The 21,776-nt window shown below is 35.0% G+C and overlaps 1 long non-coding RNA gene across 1 annotated transcript; it reads left to right on the top strand.

The window, feature by feature from the left end:
* The first annotated feature begins 2,687 nt into the window (after nt 1-2,687).
* Nucleotides 2,688-20,616, top strand: LOC132733970 (uncharacterized). The gene is made up of 4 exons (XR_009626236.1): nt 2,688-2,913; nt 3,249-3,372; nt 18,946-19,040; nt 20,452-20,616. It is a non-coding gene; the product is annotated as an uncharacterized LOC132733970 (long non-coding RNA).
* The last annotated feature ends 1,160 nt before the right edge of the window (nt 20,617-21,776 follow it).

Genomic DNA, 21,776 nt, shown 5'->3' with positions numbered 1-21,776 from the left:
TTTTTGTTTGTAAATTTTTGTATCATATAATTTGTCCGTGGTCTGAAGTGAATAAAATAATTCAGATAATTTATTTTGGTAAATGATTAGTTTTCTTATAAAAATCAATAAGGTCATGTGGTAATTGCATCTGATTTCAAACGTAAGCAGTTCTTTGGTTTTTAATACATTTATTGTTGCATGCTGTTTCAGAATTACTCGAAGAGCCCTCTTTTCCATGTTGAATATTTTTTCGGTATCCGATTTGCAGTTTTGTCCCCTTATAGTATTGCAGTAGTACATTGTTGACACAATATATGCATTAAAGTATAACATTTTCATATCATCTGTCAAAAGTTTTGTCTACGGGGATAAAAAACAAAACACTGTCTATCAATTTGAAGAAAATATAAATAAAAGGTTTTGCAACAAAGCCAGCAATTTAAAATTGGTCATGAAGTGTTAAGCTGATGCATGTGAATGTTTTGATATACTTGTATTTTTATTGACGACTCACAAAATGAATCGTGTCATTCGAAGAAAATCATTGTCTTATTCAAAATCAGATAATGTATGAATGAAGGAAAGGTGGCATTCAATGAACGCAACCACCACTGACACAGAGACAAGAGTCAGCGGCAAGAGAGTAGGAGGACCCAATATATTAGACTTGACTGCTTTGTAGCCAAATAATCAGAAGTGAGAGATGAAAGTAAACATTCCGTTCGTTAATTATATATGATTTCGTTTCCTTATTACAGCTTCTGGTGTAAAATAACTAGTTTGTTATACGCTTGGAAGAATTCCTGATGTAAAGAACAGAGTTTGATAGTCCAAGTGATATTGCAGTAATTAAACTTTACTGTATAATGAATAATAAAAGTATGTCCCTTAAAAGAAAACTTTGTTTTAAAAAAGACATATTTGAGAAAAACCATATAGAGTATATTTTTAGAAACGCGCTGCATTTAAGAAATGTAGAACCCACATAAATGACCGATAATTGTAAACAAGTTTGATATACAGCTAAGTCAAATGAAAACAGCACTGGAATGTATGTTTTCGAAACAGTTTGGTATTTAAAACCAAATATTTTACTTATTCAAATACTAGTACATTCAAGTATGTTTAGATTTTACACTTATCGAAGTCAGTTGTAAAAGGATGTCCATCATATATCGTTATCTTGACGACTGCGTTGATTATAATTTAAAGGTCTTTTAAATGGAAAACTACACATATATATTTTGTTTTGGTTTCATATAAGTACTTTATCCAAAACTATTTTTAAAATTATAATTATAGATTTGTCACACGTAATTGTATATGATTATTGGTGCGTTATATTGGGTGGTTTAAAAGGTAAGAAAATGTTAATGCAATATTGTAAGCAATACAACTTTAATAAAGTTAAATAATATTTTCACTACCATTACAAGAAGAAAGGTTTTGTGAGTAGGTTTTGATTTGCCTTGTTGTTTTTTTTCTTTTTCATTTTCTTCTTATATTCTTTCCTTTTTTAAAGGTGTTACCTTTTTTCACCAGATTTATATATATCATGTAGTATAAATACCGAATCACTTATCAAAACATTTTGAGAAATTAAATCATTAACTTGATAAAATCGTCTATGGAATTTTACAACTTTGCCATTATCAAACAACTATTTTCGATCCAAGTACACAAACAATAATATTTGAATGATAGATATTCAAAATAGTTCATAGTGTCATTGAAACATGAAGGTATGTACCAATAAGAAATTACAAAGTAATCAATTAAATTTTGCGAGACAATTCCGCTGACGCTAAATCATTACATTGGTTAAAGTTGTTTTAGTTGCTTTCTTTATGTGTTTTTGAATATCGTTTTTATGTATCATTTTGTCCTTGTATTTGTATATATATATATATATATATATATATATATATATATATATATATCTTGTATTTGTCTGTTTACAGTCCGATATACAATCCATTATCCCATATCATTCCTATATCATTCCATTTCATCATCTCATTATAACAACTAATTTCTCATATTTCATTTTGACATAATTTGCATGCCGGGCCTCCGTTTTTACAAACTTCCCGGAAAATCCACCTCACGCATGCGCACTTTGATATAAATATTTCTATTCGTTTGCGCAAGAAATTGTTGTCTTATTTATTTATTTATTTATCAAATATGATAAACAAGATCAACAAGGAAAGGCGGCGTTCAATGAACGCAATCCCCATATGACCCAGCAACAAGAACAATTGGCAAGGAGCCCAGGCGGACCCACAGGGGGCCCACACAGTGTTTGGATGGTATATACTGTTTGATAGTGACCTTAAAATGAGATTTTAGTCATAACTAAAATCTCATTTTAAGGTCACTATCAAACAGTATATACCATCCAAAAACTGTGTGGGCCCCCTGTGGGCGGACCCAAACAAAAACAGGACAGGGCAAAGACAGAGCACGGACAGGTTAATCATTAAATGAGAAATAATTTGTAACTGATTAGGAATTCAAAGAAAATAATAATAGGCCCACAAAGGGGACAGGAGACCGGGGGAAGGGGGGGGGTAATCAAAGAAACAAAAACTAGAGGCAATGGGGAAAGATACTTAGCGTATGTTTATGTCCTTACTGGCATAAACAGACAATTCATACATATGAAAAAGGAACCATACGACATTGGTGGCCAGTGTGGATTTTTATGTTTGAATTGGTTTTTGATGGTACGAATATATTGGTGACGAAACTGCGAACACAGAGGGTGACGTAGGGATTTCCCAACTACAGCCAATCAGAACGGCTTTTATATTTTTGGTTTACTTCCGGTGACCGGGTACTCCCGAGGAATTCCATCAAAACAAACCAAAGTTTTAACTATTATTCTTCTATTTATTTTAAAGTGCTCTAACATTTAATTAATTAAAGGTACCTATTTATATTTATATATCAACGTTGGATTATTCACTTCTTCGGACCATTTAGACGACAACAATATATTTGTGAACTTTGAACATTTGTAAACAAACGGTGTAAATTCTTTAAATTCAGTGTTTACATATTTAAGTGTCTTTTCAATTTAATAAGTATCAAGTGCCATTTCATAGTGATATTGTAAAATGTAGATCAGGGTTGATTTTTTCATTTATCTATTTTAACTGGTGTAAAATCTTGATCAAGATCTACATGTGAAAATCAATTTTTGTTTTGAACCAGATATATATACATGTATCTATATTATTATTTGATTTTGTATATTTTAGGTTAAATTCCACAAAGCCTTGTACTTCAGGCTTCTGTGACATTGATTTTATCCTGTTGCTGGCATTTTGAAGATTTATACAGTTCACAGACATGTAGACACAGCATTTAACTATCAGGTGGTTGGTGAGCTAACACTCTGTCTCTTTTATCTTGGTCTGAATTACTAGTATAAATTACACCTGTCCCTTTTCAATTTGAAATTACTTCCATCCAGTCTAGTATTGTCCATTTACTGTAATAAATCCTATATTACCCCAGATATTATATATCTTACAGCTGAATTATTTCATATCCTATCCCGATAACTTATTGTAGCTTAAAAGCAGGACTTGCTTGAACCAGAATTTTGCCTGAAGTAAGCATGCAGATTGAATAGTTTAGCATTTATTGTAGGAACAGATCATTGTAGTTGACTTGTGAGTAAATATAAAGTATACAAGTAGGTTTGAAATATTTATTCTTTAGTTAGAATAAATTGTTCAACCCGGGCAGTTAAAATCAATTATATTTAATATTCTGTAAACTTAAAATAACATTTCATTTGAAATACTGCGACAGTATCATGTAGCTGGTACATAGATTTGAAGTGAAATATTTATTCTTTAATTAGAATAAATTGTTCATTTTTAAATCCCGCTGATTTTATATTTTTATACACAGTTTGTGTAGCCTAATTAATTTGGCGTGAACGGTTTGACCCATTTTACAGAATTTTTTTTCTTACTGTCAAACCGTTACGCCTAATTTTAACTGTCATTTTTACGCACGGAAAATCTACCGGTAACACTATCGATAGTTTGGACTGATTTTTACTGCTTAAACCTGAAAGTAACTTCAATTACCTCTAAAGATCAATAGAATATAAATTTTAGTACTAACTTCTCCTAGAAAAAATAGTAGATTGTACCTGTCTTAACGCATACATGCGATTTATTTCAAATTTGTACTGTCTACTCTATCTTCGGCGGACATGTTATGACGTCATCGTAAAAAATCGATTCCGTGAAAGCTGGTAGTAGCTACCAGTGTGTCTAGCAGGTAAGTGTGGGTTACGCATGAAGATTAAATTAAACGAAATATCGGGGGAAATAAATCTATTCATTATTTTTTAATAAATGTGTGCATTATTAAATACTATTGAAAAGTATCATTGTATTTAACCTAAAATGCAATGGTCGCAAATAGGCTCTGTACAAGTACTGTTGTTTAATATTTTTTAATTATTTTAATACATATACTCAACATTTATCAATTGGTGGTTTGCCTTCTTGTTTACTGCTAATGACTGCCAAATGTCACTCTCGGATAAAATACTGACTTCATTTATACATGAATATTTATATGACAATTAAGAACGTAAAAGAAATATTGAAGGAAACTATTTGAAATACACTTCAAATTATTCAGTATTTGTACAAATAATATTTCAAGAGCTCTTTTTCACCGATTGCCGATATATAATACCATATTAAACCTATTGATAAAGTTAAATGTCTTCTTGACATACTTTATTAATTTACTAAAAAGGAACTTTATTGTGATCCAGCCATATGCTGTGTAACTATAAAGGAAGGGTCACATATTTTAATTGAAATAAATTTTAAAGAGGATATTAAAAAAAAGTCATTGAGAAGATCAGAATTTTCAAATGAACAGATTAAGAGACTTATAAATGTATAAGGTGTATGTCTTGTTGTTTCATACTGTTTTGGTGACACTTTTGTTTATGTCCCTTGTTGTTTTCTCGTCTATGGTAAGTTTCTTCCCTTTGCCCCTAGTTTTATTTCTTTATTTCGCCCCCTCCCTCGAATTTCCTATCCCCTTCTCCTGTGCCCGTTAACTTAGTGGTCCTGTTTCATACTGTTTTGGTGACACTTTTGTTTGTGTCCCTTGTTGTTTTTTCGTCTTTGGTAAGTATCTTCCCTTTGCCCCTAGTTTTATTTCTTTATTTCGCCCCCTCCCCGAATTTCCTATCCCCTTCCCCTGTGCTCGTTAACTTAGTGGTCCTATTAATCATTCATTTATTTTTTTTCTTTGATTTCCTTCTCAGTTACATTTTAGTGATAAGCCTGACCGTGCTCTCCCTTGCGCCCTTTCCCGTTTTAATTTAGGATCCTCCTGGGCTCCTTGCCAATGGTTCATGTTCCTGGGTCGTGTGGGGTTTGCGTTCATTGAACGCCGCCTTTCCTTGTTCATCTTGTTTATCATATTGTATACGTGTATACCGAACCGTAACAAACAGATAATGATTATCAATACAAGGTTCGGCAAGCAAGCAAAGAAATGTAAAGAAACAGAAAAAACTTATCCACATTCATGTATCCACCCTCCAATAAAAACCACCAAAAACGCCTGAAACTGCAAAATCGAAACATAAATACACAGGAGTGCCAAAGACGGCTCTGGTAGGTTCAAGTGCTCCCTTTCGCCGGTTTAAACAGAATTGATCACTTAAACATAATAATGTTGAAATTTTTAATCAACATCCACAGATGTGTACATAATATGGCGGTAATCATGGAACTTTCAATGTGACACATTCGAGGTGCCGTTCAACGGGAACTAGATAACATGGAATTTTTAATGGGTATCAGAGGTTTTGGTGCCTTTTGCGACAGTCGTTCCAACATTTCTCCCATCTGTCTTACATTGTTATGCTATTCAACATCTAAATAACGGTCACTAAATTTCCGCTTGCTGTGTTTTTATCATAAAACCCGTCAAATCTGTGCGACAATTGTATTTTACTGAGGACTGTCTGAAATTCCATTTTATAGTTTGAAATTTTAAGATTTTTTTTCAGAGTTTTAAAGTTATTTTTGGTTGTTTTGAACTTCTTCCCATACACAACCGTCCTCAATTTCTTTTAAAGATAATTTTTAAAACTAGAAATTGATATGGAGTGTAATATAAATTGAAATTCTTCTTTGCTTCATCATGTATAGTATAATTATAATTCATTAAGATGTACCTACAATTACATTGTATTTTCGTATGTGGGAAATCATGGCAGGGTTATAAAATAAAAAGGTAGTTCAGAAATTTCACCTAATGATCACAGATGTTAAAAAATCCAACTTAATAATATCTAATTTGACAATTTAAACGGACTTAAATGCAGTATGATCTGACATCGGACATCATAAACTATTTAATTTCTAAGTAAGGTTATCATAATTTCCTTTACACATTCTCTTTTTAATGCTGAAATATTTGTGTGTGAATAAAAGAGTTATTCCTGCAATAATTCATATAAATAACATAAACAAATTGTATAATAAAGCTTGGCAAATACAATCGATTGCCGCCGATACCTGTGTTACACCATGGATTTTACCAGTGTTTACAATTTTACCATGACACCGCTTTCCAATATGGCCGCTTTCAATAATTTTCAACGATTAAAAAAATTAAAGTGGAATATTTAGACTTCTGTTCGACTTTGAAGTATGATAATTTGGAACCTTGCATAAAAAACGATTTTCTTTCAGGTAATGTAGACCGTTTCTTTGAAACTTTTCTAGTTTTCGCTCCCAACAACTTTTAATTGGGAAGCGTCCGTGCATAAAAATGCAGTTCGTGGTTGGACTTGGAAAAAGACAGCGCCCGTCCAAAATTATCTCGGTGTCTCTTTGACAAGTCTAATAAGTTGGACTACAGTTTGTGAGAACCGACACCAAACTTCTTCTTCATTTTCAAATAGTGAAGTGTTTTGTGTAAGTGGTAATTTATCTTCTTATATAGAATTATTTTATATTTACAAGAATCCAACATATATACAAATAGCAAATCAGTTGTTGCTTCTTTATCACAGCTGAAAAGTTGATAATTTGGGTTCTACTCATTTAGTCATTATAGAAAGTCTGTTGATAGGTATATTATTTTACTTTATGAACTGAAAATTAAACATTTTGCATTGATATAATTGTCTAAATCAGAAGAAAGGAAACTTTACACATTTATTTATCCCTTTTAGCTTTGTGTGTACTTGTATTAAGTTGAGTCTGTGCCTGAGCAGGTAAATCTAAAGATAATCTATGAAAGTTAGATCTTTGGGTTATATTGTATAGAGTACTGGACTGAACATTGTTTGCAATACAGAATTCCTGCTATTATTTAACAAGCCTGTGTGTCCCTTGCAATTACCATAAATTAGTTGAAATTTATACACTATAGCAAGTAACTGAACAAGTGTCTGTGCATTTTACAATATAATTTTATAGACTTGTTACCTGTAGCTTGACAATCTTAGGTGTCTATAATAAGTTATTTATTTAGTAAGTTAAGCACTGAATATTATTCAGTTGAATTTAATACTGCTTTATAATAGAGACTGAATATCAGTGTTATTAGATCTATTGTTTTACAAACTTTGATCTAATTTACTGACTGTATCTGGTACATATATTATTCAGGTGACCTTGAAATTTTGTGTAATGTATGGTGCACTGTGTGGGTCATAATTTGAATAAAGTTGATTAATTATTTTCAAGTCTTTGTGTTTTTTCTCTTGAAATAAAATTGTTTTATTTCTATTGTTTGTTTTTTATTACATCTATATAGACCTAAGCTGGTTACTGATGTAAATCATTTTTTTAGTGTATGGTGTACAATTTGTGCCATTTGAAATCCTGAATTTTAAGTCACGTTTATTTATTTTTTGGTCCAATCCATTTTTTAGCTCACCTGTCACAAAGTGACAGGGTGAGCTTTTGTGATCGCTTTTCGTCCGTCGTCCGTCCGTAAACTTTTACTTTAAATGACATCTCCTCATAAACCACAAGGTCAATTTCATCCATACTTCACAGGAATGTTCCTTTGGTGGTCACCTTTATAAATTGTTCAAAGATTTTAATTCCATGCAGAACTCTGGTTGCCATGGCAACCGAAAGAAAAAACTTAAAATATCTTCTTTTAAAAAACCCTAAGAGCTAGAGCTTAGATATTTGGCATGAAACATCTTCTAGTGAGTGTCTACCAAGTTTGTCAAATAAAAGCCCTGGGGTCAAAATTGGCCCCGCCCCAGGGGGTCATTGATTTTCCCTATATGTATTTAGTAAAAACTTAAAAAATCTTCTTTAAAAGAACTCAAAGAGCTAGAGCTAAGATATTTAGCATGAAACATGTTCTATTGGGTGTCTACCAAGTTTGTTTAAATAAAAGCCCTGGGGTCAAAATTGGCCCGTCCCAGGGGGGTCATTGATTTTCCCTATATGCATATTGTAAACTTAAAAAAATTTCTTTTTAAAAACCCAAAGAGCTAGAGCTAAGATATTTAGCATGAAACATGTTCTAATGGGTGTCTACCAAGTTTGTTCAAATAAAAGCCCTGGGGTCAAAATTGGCTCCGCCCCAAGGGGTCATCGATTTCCCCTATATGCATATAGTAAAAATTTAAAAATTCTTATGTTAAAGAACCCAAAGAGCTAGAGCTAATATTTTTTAGCATGAAACATCTTCTAATGAGTGTCTTCCAAGTTTGTTCAAATAAAAGCCCTAGGGTCAAAATTGGCCCGCCCCAGGGGGTCATTGATTTTCACTATATGCATATAGTAAAAACTTAAAAATTCTTCTTTTTAAGAACTCAAAGAGCTAGAGCTAAGATATTTAGCATGAAACATGTTCTAATGGGTGTCTACCAAGTTTGTTCAAATAAAAGCCCTGGGGTCAAAATTGGCCCCGCCCTAGGGGGTCATTGATTTTCCTTATATGTGTATAGCAAAAACTTAAAAAATCTTCTTTGAAAAAACCAAAATAGCTCGAGTTTAGATCTTATGCATGAAACAGCTTCTAGTAAGTGTCTACAAAGTTTGTTCAGTTAAAAGCCCTGGGGTCAAAATTGGCCCTGCCCCGGGGGTCATTGATTTTCCTTATATGTGTATAGCACAAACTTAAAAATCTTCCTTGAAAAAACCCAACTAGCTAGAGTTTAGATATTAAGCATGAAGCATCTTCTAGCAAGTGTCTACACAGTTTGTTCAAAATAAAACCCTGGGGTCAAAACTGGCCCCGCCCCTGGGTGTCATTGTTTTTAAACTATATGTGTGTAGTAAACTTAAAAAATCTTCTTTTAAAAAACCCAATGAGCTAGAGCTTAGATGTTTAGCATGAAACATCTTCTTATGGGTGTCTACCAAGTTTGTTCAAATAAAAGCCCTTGGGTTAGAATTTGCCCTGTTGGGGGGGGGAGGGAATAATTATTTTTCATTATATGTGTGTAGTTAAAACTTAACATCATGAAACATCTTCTAATGGGTGTCTTCCAAGTTTGTTAAAATAAAAGCCCTGGGGTTTAAACTGGCCCCACTCCAGGGGGCCTATATACAGGTGAGCGACCTCAGGGCCATCATGGCCCTCTTGTTTTGTTTTCTCATCATGGCGGATGGTACAACTCAGTCCTTAGACTATTCAGATGCAGATCTAGAATTTTTTGCTAGACAGTTACAGAAATCTGGTAAGTTTCAAGTTAATGCAATGGCAAGTACACCTCATACAGTACACTCAAGTCATACATTTAATGTTACACCTACTCCTTTACGGGAACATATCAGCAGAACAGGCAGGCACACATCAGGTTCACTTTCCTCCACCTGTTTATAGCATTCCTCCACCCATGCCTAACCCTCAACCATACTTGTCTTTTGTGACAAATAGGGACTTGGTACATGCTCGTATCCCCGAGTTACTTTCTTTTTCAGGAGATGGGAAATACAACTCTACAATGTTTGAGATATGGCACTATGATGTCAATTGTGTCATTGATGAGGGTAATTATCCACCATTTATTATTAGAGAGGCCATTCGTAAATCTTTGAAAGGCAGTGCCAGAGGTGTTCTTTTGCATTTAGGTGAAAACGCAACTGTTCCTGAGATCTTGAATGAGTTAGATGGTATTTATGGTAATGTTCATTCAACTGAAAGGTTGCAGGAACAGTTTTATAATGAACAGCAGAAGGTGGATGAGTCTGTTGCTGACTATAGTTTGCGTCTGGAGAGGTTGCTTAGCAGGATACCATGCAATCTTGATAGGTTGTCCAAGGATGAGATGCTGCGGGGTAGGTTGTGGTCAGGCCTTCGTGATATAGAGCTTAAGAATGCCTCTAGATTTCTTTTTCAGAAGGACCTCAACTTCAATACTCTTCGTAAAGAGTTGAGAGCCATTGAGGAAGACTTACGCTTGTCTCGGTTAGCCACTTCTCTCCCTCTTTCCTCTAAGCAGGCAACCCCTCAGGCCAATATTTCTGTTACTACTTCTAATACTCCTAATGAGTCTGTTCCTGCACAGCAGTGTGTCACTACTGTAGATAGTAGACTTCTCCAGGAAATAAGGGCCCTTTCTAAGCAGATGGAAGGCATGGAGTCCAGGCTGTCTAGTATGGAGAAGGAACTCAAGGGCTTGAAACAAGAGAGATCTTCCACTCAGGATGTCAAAGCCTCTGCCAGTCCTTTAAACTACAGTCGACCTCCATCGCAGGGCAGATGAGAGGTCATACTTCCCCTTCTAATGACCCTGCTTCTACATTTCCTCTAGTTGGCTCTTCTAATGAATCTGAAATTCTTATAAATGGCACTTCTACAATAGCTTTGATAGATACTGGCTCTATGATTTCATCTATTGGAATTCCATTCTTCAAATCTATAAAGCCCCAGCTTGTCATGTCACAGTTGTCAGATTTTATGTCGGATATTTCTTCTGCTAATGGTTCTAAGGTACCATATCTAGGATATTCAGTTCTTGATATTTCTTTTTCTTCTCTTTCATCACAATCTTTTTCAGCTCCTATTCTGATTGTTCCAGACACAGAGTACTCCAGCAGAGTTCCTTTGATAATAGGCACCAACATACTGAATGTTTTGAAGTCATCAGGAACAGAGTCAACATCATCTCCACTTTCAGACATCATATCTTCCTTGCCTGACATTGTCACCAAACCTGTTACTCTTCTTCATCATCAGACTGTCATTGTGAAACCTTTTGAAACAACAACACTTGAGGGCAAGGTGAGACATATTGGCAACATGTCATCTGGTGTTACAGAGTCTACTGATTCTCTTATGTTGAATGTGTGCCATAGATTGGTTAAATTACAGCCTGGTACTTCTTTTTGCAGAGTTCCAGTACGTGTTTGTAACTTGATTGCTAGAGCTATTACCATTCATCCAAGAATGACTCTTTGTAACTTACATGATGTGTCTGTTGTTCGCACCATTGATCCTTCAGAGGGTGTTGCTGATAAATCCCACAATTCAGACAAGTCTCTTGATGACCTTGGTATTTCTATTCCCACTGAAACTTTAACTTCTGAACAGCAGGTTAAGGCAACTTCCTTCTTCAATCAGTGGAAACATATTTTCTCCTCTGGGCCTACTGATCTTGGTTTTACAGACTTGGTCGAACATGAAATCAATCTGTCTGATCCCACACCTTTTAAAGACTCTTATCGCCGAATACCGCCAGGGATGTTTGAGGAGGTACGTGAGCATTTACGAGACATGATTTCGGCAGGAGCGATCCGTGAGTCCAAGAGTCCTTTTTCTTCTAATGTTGTGTTAGTAAGAAAGAAGGACGGGTCTTTGCGTTTTTGTATCGATTACCGGAAACTGAACAACCGTACAATCAAGGATGCTTATGCCCTTCCTCGCATCGACGAAACTATAGATTCTCTCATTGGGTCCACTATTTTCTCTAAACTCGACCTTCGCTCAGGTTACTTGCAGTTCCCAGTCAAAGAATCTGATAAGCAAAAGACTGCCTTTAGTGTTTGGCCTCTCGGATTCTATGAGTGCAACAGAATGGCTTTTGGTCTTATCAATGCCCCTGAAACGTTTCAGCGTCTGATGGAGCGTTGTATGGGCGAACTTCACCTTCTGTGACTGTTTGATTTATCTCGATGACATTATCATCTTTTCTGATTATATTGATTCTCATTTCCGTCGCCTTCAGTCTGTCTTTCAACGTCTTGAGATGCACAATCTTAAACTTAAAGGGTCCAAGTGTGAATTCTTTAAGGCGCAAGTCCAGTATTTGGGTCACATTGTTAGTGCTGATGGTGTGAAGACAGATCCTGAGAAGATTGAAGCACTCAAGACATATCCTGTACCTACTTGCCATAAGGAGTTGCGTAGCTTTTTAGGTTTCTCAGGTTATTACAGGAGGTTCATTAAAGACTACGCACAGATCGCCAAACCTTTGAATGACCTTATTGGTATTCCCACCTGCAAAAGTTCTTCTAAGAAATCTAAAGTTCCTTTCAATTGGGGTACAGATCAGCAGAATGCCTTTTGTTCTTTGATAGATAAACTTTCTTCTCCTCCAGTCTTAGCTTTTACTGACTACAATAAAACATTCATTCTTAATGTTGATGCCAGTACTAGCGGTTTGGAAGCGGTTCTTTACCAGGTTGGTGCTGATGGTAAGGAGCATGTTATTTCCTATGCCAGTAGGGGTTTGAGAGCAGGAGAAAGACATTATCCTGCTCACAAACTAGAGTTCTTGGCTCTTAAGTGGTCTGTCTGTGATAAGTTCCATGATTACCTCTATGGTAACTCTGTGGAAGTTAGAACAGACAATAACCCACTTACCTATGTGTTTTCATCTGCCAAGCTTGATGCTACCAGTCACAGGTGGTTATCCTCCTTGTCTGCGTATGACATCAACTTGCGGTACAGAGCTGGTAAAGAGAACATCGACGCCGATACCCTTTCTAGAATTCCTTCAGCTTCTTCTCTTCCTGATTCTAACATTCTCCTTTCAGATGCTGTCAAGGCTCTTTTGTTTTCTCAATCTGAAGGTCCAGGTCAACTTCCAGCTGTTGAATGTATTTCTTTTAATCAAACTGTTCTTTCTCTTAATCCCAGAGACGAGATTGAAGTCGGAAGCAGCCTTAAGTCTATTGATTGGAAGAAGGAGCAGCAAGATGATCCAACACTTTCCCGTTTAGTTCAACTCTTTGAAATTGGTCATAGGTTAACTGAACGCCAAAAGTCACATGAAACGGCCAAGGTTCGATCGTTTCTGAAGGAATGGAGCAACCTTTACTTTAAGGATTCAATTCTTTATCGTAAAGGTACTTCAAATGGTTATCCTGTTACTCAGCTTGTTCTCCCTGAACATATGCTTGATTTAGCTTTCCAGGGTTTGCATGATGAGGCAGGACATCAAGGTTGTACAAGAACGATTTCCTTGTTCCGTTCACGTTTCTTTTGGCCTCAGTTAGAACAGTATATCGAACACAGGGTTCGAAACTGCCCCAGATGTATCCGGAGAAAGTCATTGGATAAAACGACTGCTAAGTTAAATCCTATTCAGTCGAGTTATCCAATGGAAATTGTCTGTATGGATTTTCTTTCTCTGGAGATGTCTCGGGGTGGTTATGAAAACATCTTGATCATTACTGATCACTTTACTCGTTTTGCTCAGGCTATCCTTGTCAAGAACCAAACTGCACATACTGCCGCTAAACTTCTCTTTGAAATTTGTGTTTGTCACTATGGTTTTCCTAGTCGGTTCCATAGTGATCAAGGGGAAAATTTTGAAAGTGAAGTTATCCGGGAGTTGTGCAAGTTGGCCAATATTGACAAGACCAGGACTACTCCTTATCATCCACAGGGGAATGGGATGCCTGAGCGCTTTAACGAAACCCTCTTGAATATGTTGGGGACCCTGGAAGACGACAAGAAGGTCAATTGGAAGTCTCATGTTCCCGCTCTTGTCCATGCCTATAACTCTACTCCCCATTCTTCTACTGGTTATTCTCCCCACTTTCTCATATTTGGTCGCCACCCAAGGCTTGCCATCGATGCGTTTCTTGGCATCGAACCAGACAAATCTCCTGTCAAGGACCATTCTAACGTCTCAGGTCTCCAGAACCGACTAAAATTCGCATATTCTGTTGCACACCGAGAGGCCAAGAAACAAGGCAAGAAACATATAAGGTACTATGACCTCCATGTGAGAGAAGCGGAATTGAAGCCCGGGGATCGAGTACTGGTCCGAAATGTAGGTGTTCGGGGAAAATCCAAACTTGCCGATAGATGGGAAAAAGATGTATACACCATTCTCAGCCAGCCCACCTCTGGAATTCCCATCTATGAGGTGAAGAAGGAAAACAGCAAGGATAGGTCCAGGGTTTTGCACAGGAACCTTTTACTTCCCTTTATGGGGATGCCTTTGTGCAAAACAACTGAGTCCTTATACAAGCCAGCTTCCTCTGACTTACATCCCTCCTCTGATGTTTCCATCACAGCTCCGTTAGATTCCAATGCCTCACTTACATCAAGTCGATCAACTGTTTCACAAAGCAATTCTTCCACAATACATGATTCTAACAATTGTATGTCAACTTCTTTTACAGGAACATCAAACAGCAAACAAGATGCCACGTCAACAACTCAAACTTCTCATTCTGTTACAGGTTCAAAATATGTTATTCCTGCACTGAGAAATCCAACTAAGGACAACAACAATAATTTACAGAGGCAGAAACGTACAAGAAAGAAACCCGGATGGATGCTAAATGATAACTGGAAATTAGATTAATGCTTTTTCTTTTGATTTATAGTCTAGGTGTGTTTCAACTTTGAAGTTAGGCGTTGCTCAGTACCTGATGTGTTTCGTTTTATGTTTTATACCATGTACCATATATTTTACCTTGGTAATTTATAAATGTACTTTACAGTACTTTAAAAATAAAGGATTTATTGTTGAGAGTGCACCTCTTCAATGAATTCACAGTTCTACTGATAAATTAAAATTTTGTTTCCGCGTGACATATATTTTTTCGCGATTCGCGGCATACGGTATTTTTCTGGAACATGCTTGAGTTTAAGGTATTTTGCCCGGGTATTATATATTTACTCACAGGTTGTAATTGCCTTCAGTATTTAGATTTAGTTATGTAGTACCTAGTAGTTTAGTTACTTTATGGTCTAAGCTTACTACTTGCAATGTCTGATTCAAGCTCTTCCTCTTTAATATTTTATGAATGTCGGGGCGACATTCCCCAAAGTGGGGAAGTATGTCATGTGGTCGATATTCGTGTTTTTGTATATCGTTTTTATGTATCATTTTGTCCTTGTATTTGTATATATATATCTCTCTTGTATTTGTCTGTTTACAGTCCGATATACAATCCATTATCCCATATCATTCCTATATCATTCCATTTCATCATCTCAATATGACAACTAATTTCTCATATTTCATTTTGACATAATTTGCATGCCGGGCTTTTACAAACTTCCCGGAAAATCCACCTCACGCATGCGCACTTTGATATAAATATTTCTATTGGTTTGCGCCAGAAATTGTTATCTTATTTATTTATTTATTTATTTATTTATTTATCAAGGCGTATGTTTATGTCCTTACAGGTAATTGTTGTTATTCATTATGTTTCATTAACATGCATATTTCCATTGATCGTTAAAGACGTTTATGTATTTCGGATCTGTATTTATGCACTTTGATATAAATATTTCTATTGGTTTGCGCCAGAAATTGTTGTCTTATTTATTATCCCCCGCCGATGGAATCGGGAGGGGGATATAGTTTTGGCGTTGTCCGTCTGTCCATCCGTCCGTCCGAATTTCGTTTCCGGAGTAGTTCTCTGCAACTACTGGCTGGAATTCAACGAAACTTTATGGGAATCATCAATATCAAGAGGAGATGCGCATATCGTCGGCTTGTTCCGGTCCGACCCTTTAACTCAGAGTTATGGCCCTTAATTAGTTATGTAGTATGCATATAGAGTAAAAATCGTTTCCGGGGTAGTTCTCTGCAACTACTTGCTGGAATTCAACGAAACTTTCTTGGAATCATCAATATCAAGAGGAGATGCGCATATCGTCGGCTTGTTCCGGTCAGACACTTTAACTCAGAGTTATGGCCCTTGATTAGTTATGCAGTATGCATATGGAGTAAAAATCGTTTCCTCGCTACTTCTCTGCAACTACTGGCTGGAATTCAACGAAACTTTATGGGAACCTTCAATACCAAGAGGAGATGCGCATATCGTCGGCTTGTTTGGGTCAGACCCTTTAACTCAGAGTTATGGCCCTTGATTAGTTATGCAATATGCATATGGAGTAAAAATCGTTTCCGGAGTAGTTCTCTGCAACTACTGGCTGGAATTCAACGAAACTTTATGGGAATCATCAATATCAAGAGGAGATGCGCATTATTGTCGGCTTGTTCCGGTCAGACCCTTTAACTCAGAGTTATGGCCCTTGATTAGTTATGTAGTATGCATATAGAGTAAAAATCGTTTCCGCACTACTTCTCTGCAACTACTGGCTGGAATTCAACAAAACTTTATGGGAATCATCAATACCAAGAGGAGATGCGCATATCGTCGGCTTGTTCCGGTCAGACACTTTAACTCAGAGTTATGGCCCTTGATTAGTTATGCAGTATCCATATAGAAAAATATTTGTTTCCTCGCTACTTCTCTGCTACAACTGGCTGGAATTCAATGAAACTTTATGGGATACTAAGAGGAGATGTGCAAATAGTCGCCTTGTTCCAGTCAGATACTTATAACTCAGATTTATGGCCCTTGATTAGTTATGTAGTATGCATACATCTCATTGGCGTTTCCAGATTTTACTATTTAACACAAAGTTATGGCTCTGTTATTGCCCTGAATATTTATCAAGTTCAAAGAATATTACTGTTTATGCCTTGATTAATATATAAATAAAGCCTTATGTCTTCAGTTGTTGTGTTAATAATAAGCAGTACTCGGCGGGGGATATAAATTCAACGAATTTGCTTGTTTATTTATTTATCAGGGCGTATGTTTATGTCCTTACAGACATAAACAGACCATTCATACATATGAAAAAGGAACCATACGACATTTATATTTACTATTACTGTTAGATTGATTCCTTGACTGGTTATGGGATAATAATTTCGGCATCTCATGAATAATTGTCTTAATATATAATACGTATATTTTCTGGATATTCTTGAAGAATAGTTTATCTCTATTCCTTCCGGTAATTTAAGAGCACCTCGAACAAAACAGGACATGGTCTTCTTCAGCTGCTGATATTATGGTATAAATTTATAAAACAACAAAAATGCAATTTGTTTTGTTTCCTGTTAATAGTACTCCATCCGACCGATCTTTTAAACACCTCTTTATCATCTTGTGAAGTACCATCCTTTTGGAAGGACGCCTGTGTTACTACTATTTCAAAAATGGTGATTGATCTCTTGCCAACAATTATAGACCTGTTTCTTTTTTAAATACTGTACGAAGAGTCTTTACTTGCACATACATGGAATTCTTATACCAGTGCAGTCTGGTTTCGACCCTAGAGACACAACTGTAAATCACCTGGTATATATCTGATAGTGTCCTTACTTATACCAGACCAACACACAACCGCTATAACTGAACGCATTCAAATAATACAACCGGCATAATACACGAACTTTCTTTATATCTTAAATCTGTTTTCCCAACTGCAACACGTGAATTGAATAATTTACCCCTTAATATACGAAATGCGCCGAAGCTTCAAAAATTAAAGAATTATGTACTAGTATCACGTAATATTTTTTCTCTACATTTTTATAGAAGCAAAGTCATTATTACTTTATCTTTATAATGAACATTCTAATATTTGACAACTCAACATCCCAGACATTGATAATGCAGTTATTTTGAAGCACGTTCATATTTATATCTTAGAAACAAAACAATTTATTTGACATGATAGTGAGACAATATACCTCTTTTCCCTTTTTTATTCTTTTTCGTGTCTTCATTCTCCTTGGGATATCTAATTTTGCTTACTATTTGCTTTTGCCTCTGGCTAGTCTTTATCGATTACTTTATTTTTATGCTCCCCGAAGGAAGAGCATATAGTCGCCGCCTTTCCGTTTGTCCGTACTTCCGCTCTCACGGGACAGTAATAATTTGGCTAGAGATACAATAGGTAACTGTTCTTTCTCTTTGATGTCATTCATTTTGTAACGCTTTTATGTTGCTCTTTTTATTATCCCTCATGGACAGACACATTCAAACCGAGTCTGCAAGTCTTTTGTTGTGAAAAATAGTTCCGAGGGATCGGATTTTCGTGCACAACTACGATGTGGGATTGTTTTCTAATAGCTTAATTCAGATTTGATACATATTAACAAAATGATAAAAGAAATATGTATATTGTGTCAAGTCATATATTAAATATAAGATTGGATTTTCTAGTGTTTAACACCGGCGCAAGGCAATCTAATCGAAGTTTGTGCATTGAATAAAGTTTATATTGTCTCAGGTTACTGTACATTAAGGTTCACACTGACCTAAATTTTGGTTCAAAATTCATATCTGTGGCTAATATTTCGTGCAAATTACATGCACGTATATAATCACCACTTTGTGATTCAGAATTAACATTTTAAGAGCATGCTTAGAGTCATGTTCTGGGTCTGTACTTGACAGGGAAAACCGACCGTACCCGTTTAAACGGACACACGTGACACCCCTAATTGATATTATTTTAAAGAACTAAGAAATAAGTCTACCCGTTAAAGTAAAAATAAAGAATAATAAGAAGAGTTTATATTATATAGTGTAGTTAGTTTCAGTTTTATAACAGACATGTTTTCAAACAATTCTATTTAAAGACCTCCATTCATTACACGAAACTATATACATTGTACAGATTATCGATTTGTTATTTTAGATAGTTAAAACGGAAGTAAAATATTTGAAAATACAGTGTCATAAAGCAATCATAAAGAAGAAATACTCTTCCATAGCAAGGAAATAAACAGTCCGGTAAGTTGCTTTTATTTCATTTTCGTCTTTCCCCTATTCATTTAATAAAGGTTATTCAACAAATTCCCGTAAAAATCAATTATGCAAGATAAGTTATTTGTTTCCTTACCAAAAGAATTAAAAGCTATATTGACTGTAGTAGGATGACTTTCGGTTTCAAAACACGAAAATATAAAAGAATACATTTTATAAAAACTGAAACGGTGCCTGTTATGATAAAAAATGTAAATTTGCTGAACCATAGTTTTAAGTTTAGATATTATGGCTGCTCATTTAATTGTGAACTATCTTTCAAAGATTAATAAAAGTCCAATTAAGCCTAAAAAATGCTTAAATTTGCACTTTTCAAAACCCCTTTTTACAGTGTCTTGTTACAGCTTGCAAACTTTAATTCATTGGGTGTATAACTGAGTCATCTGTAATTGTTTTCCTTGTTGACAATAAGTATAGATAAAGTAATTCAGAAATAAAGTGTTTAGTATAAAGTCAAAATATCACTTATTATGTAAATACTTTTATATCATTTGTTTATATTGGGCTACCACTAAAGAGTTTTATGGCCAGAACAATACTGGAAAACATTATTCAAAACCTGTGTTTATATTTATTTTATTATATTATTTTAATGTAGGTAACTTGTGTGCAAAATTTCATTCCTTGACTCCCTTTTCCCAGAATAACTTTTTTATCGTGCAAAATTACCAAAAACAATGAAATGCGAGGCAATGTTTTTCACTCAAGCATGGTTTAAAAACGCACAATAAACCGATTTCAATATAAAGCTGATTACATTTCTTTATCACCTATTGCAGATTTTTTTTTAATTTATAATAAGTTCATCACTTGATCTATGAAAGAACTTCAAATGTTATGATTTGGCTATTTGACCTTAATTGTGCTCCTTTAAAAAATCACACCATCGTAGCAGGCTATAAACATCTTAAATGATTTTAATCCTCTACAGATTCTAAAAGAAAATCTATTTCGGACGTTTAATGTGTCCTTAACGTTATTAACAAATGTGAGTATGACGAAGTAAAAATTACATTCATTGGCACGTATGGACATTTTTTGGGGCATGTTTTCAAGTTAGCATCCATTTAACTTATCCTGATATATTCAAAAAAAATGAGGATTTCAGGGCTGTAAACGGTAGCCCAATTTGACTTAGTTCAAGTTGGAAATGAAGAAAAGTTAAATAAATCAAGTTCAGGCTATATGCTTGCATTTAATCAATCATAACTGAGTTTTAATTGGTTTATTGGTTTATGCATTTATTTCGATAACAGATTCGTTTTTCCTTTGATCATTATGGCACTATATATTGAAATACTTTTTTTTCTAATCAACTAATGATGTAAATCTTGTTTGACCATTATGATATTATTATCAAATGTTTTTATATTGCTAGATATGAGTTATTCAAGTGTACCTGCTACCGGTGCTAAAAAAGGAAGCAACTGGACTTACAAAATTTATTTCTCACCTGAAGCTGACAAAAGCTCTAGCTCTCAACATGAAATCGAAGATGAAGAACTGATTGTCAAACTTCAGACACTTTTGGATGTCAACGAAAACGTAGTAGAATATTTTGGGCATTATAAGCATGCAACTTTTTTCTTGGCCATTTAAAAAGCGAGATATGCCTTTATTCATTTGTTGATACTAGGTTTTGAAAAAAAGACTGGTGGTGTCAATCGAAAAGAATTCTGAAGGTTATATTCAAACGTAGCAAAGTTAGAAAGCCGTTTCTCTCAACAAGTATCGTGGGGCCCGTCCAAGGGACCTGCCCATGACCGAGATGAAACGGATACGGGAAAGAAGAAAGTATGAAGGGGAATTGATTGAATGGCTTTATCAAAAAGATGAAACGAATAAGAGATATAAAGTCTTAAATAGTATCTGTCAATCATGTTGAAAAGCCTATTTGATTTGTGGCTACGGCAAAAATTTATAAACAAATACATGTTTGGGAGATTTTGTGAACCATTTGTAATTAAGCGGATATTAATAAAAGTTCACTTACATATACCTTGTGAACAACATAAGAAACTCAGGCATGTTGTATATATTATTTTTGAAAAGATAAGATTTACGATAACTCTGTGATGCGGGGTTTACGGTGGTGGGGGTAGGCTTGGTTTCCGTGTCCATAATATTCTTTAACAAATTAATAAAACATTCCTGTGCCGTATTTTCTCTGTAGTGTAATAATCCGTTAACATGTAATTATTAGTTATCTATTCATCTTTGGTATTTATTTTTAAAAAAATCCTTTTGGCATCTTAAACACAAAACTCAGTAAGTCCATTTTTCTATTTTAATATAGTTTTCTTTTTTTTAGTGTATTTATATTTACAATAACAGTTACAACCGGTTGTGATAACTTCTCGTATGTACATCAAAATGTACCGCAGAAAACTGCGGCACTAACACTTTAAAACTTAAACCGTCACATGTTAAGTGTCTTACTGCCTGAATTCTTCTATATCCAAAAGTTATGTCTCTTTCTTTAATACAAAAATAAATGTAACAAAGGTTTCAATAATTAGCCAATGAAAAAATGACCCTTAAACAGGAAAATATTAACCAATGAAAATACATTTTATCAAATATGAAATTAAAGATTTGACCAATAAAAATGGTTCGATTAAGACTGATTAACACGCCAGATGTCAAAAGTCAGCGGCCGTTAATTCCTTTCTTTAAGTCAAACAGATAATCAGATAAGAAAAC

This window comes from Ruditapes philippinarum, unplaced genomic scaffold, assembly GCF_026571515.1.
Source record: "Ruditapes philippinarum isolate M1 unplaced genomic scaffold, ASM2657151v2 ctg14525_1_1_1_1, whole genome shotgun sequence".
Classification (NCBI taxonomy): domain Eukaryota; kingdom Metazoa; phylum Mollusca; class Bivalvia; order Venerida; family Veneridae; genus Ruditapes; species Ruditapes philippinarum.
The sequence above is the reverse complement of the archived record's forward strand: the minus strand, read 5'-3'. Positions and strand labels throughout refer to the sequence as shown.